This window comes from Limulus polyphemus, unplaced genomic scaffold (assembly GCF_000517525.1).
Source record: "Limulus polyphemus unplaced genomic scaffold, Limulus_polyphemus-2.1.2 Scaffold9685, whole genome shotgun sequence".
Classification (NCBI taxonomy): domain Eukaryota; kingdom Metazoa; phylum Arthropoda; class Merostomata; order Xiphosura; family Limulidae; genus Limulus; species Limulus polyphemus.
The window spans coordinates 4,950-6,215 of record NW_013675295.1 but is presented as its reverse complement, the minus strand read 5'-3'; the positions used below and the strand labels follow the sequence as shown (position 1 = coordinate 6,215).

General features: G+C 34.9%; 1 long non-coding RNA gene across 1 annotated transcript in view; it reads left to right on the top strand.

Moving 5' to 3' along the window:
• Positions 1-834, top strand: part of LOC111083474 — a 14,476-nt gene extending 13,642 nt beyond the window's left edge. The window contains exon 2 of the long non-coding RNA XR_002609053.1: positions 577-834. This is a non-coding gene — a long non-coding RNA (uncharacterized LOC111083474). The remainder of the gene's footprint in view (positions 1-576) is intronic.
• The last annotated feature ends 432 nt before the right edge of the window (positions 835-1,266 follow it).

Here is a 1,266-nt window from a genome sequence, read left to right as displayed (position 1 = left end):
AATCAGGGAGTATCATGTAGGAGTCACTAGCAATCAGGAAGTATTATGTAGGAGTCACTAACAATCAGGAAGTATTATGTAGGAGTCACTAACAATCAGGGAGTATTATGTAGGAGTCACTAACAATCAGGAAGTATTATGTAGGAGTCAATAGTAGACAGCTTTCTTCAGGAAAAGTAATACATATTTATTATGTTTTGATGGTTTTTCAATGTAATTTTTTCCTGCTCAAATGAACGATAATTTTAAACAGAAGTTTTTGAGAAAGGTCGTACTGAAATAGTTTTAAAATCTATATTAAATAACGAATGTTTTAAAGAGTAATTATGTTAGAACAGTTAAATAGTACAGGTTTAAATCAAGACTTAATGACGTGTTGTAAAGTTGTGTTTTGATTGGGTCAAATATTAAATATGGTTACAATAAGATTTGGTGGATTGCTCTTCCTATGTTGACCACGAGGTCCTGATTTCTTTGTTTTCAGCCTGATTGTCCGTTCAGACGTACGCACCTTGAAGAAGCCTCTGTTTAAAAAAAACATATTTAATAAGTTGGTGTTATTTATCTGTTTTAAAGCTTCAGTGGCTGAATGACTACAACGCTGATATAAGGAGAATAATAGGCCCAGCACTACGACGTCAAGGGAAATCTCGAGCTCTGAGCTGGGTCCTGAGGAAGACCTTTAACCTCACCAGATCATTCAAAGCCAGTTGAATGGAAACCATGAATTGTGGCTACAGACAAACGATATATTTGTAACTCAAAACTTATTTACTGTTTATTGTTTTCTTATCACGTGTCTGTATTAAATTTTAACATGTTTTGTCTACTAAACATGTCTCGATGGTGGTTGTCTTTTTTAACTTTCCCCAGGACAAACAACACGATACTAATAGTCATACATATATTGTTTGTACGATATTTCGGTCATTAGCTTGACACCTGACGTCACTTGAAGTCTATTGTTTAATTGGTCGTCATTGTCAGGAATATATATATTTATATAGTCCGAGTTTATCCGAGTTAGGAGTTTGGTGGAATTAATTTTACTGGTTGTTTTTCAATCAGAAAATGATCACCTGAAACTAATACAAAATTGATGATTATTTCAACTAAAACACTTTTCAAGACATTTTGACAGTGAGTGATCTGCCATCTACCTACTGGCTCAGCGAAATAACGCTAAAACCGGGTTTCGGTACCCGTGCTAGGCACATCACAGATAGCCCATTGTGTAGCTCTGTGCTTAACAACAAAGCTACAAAT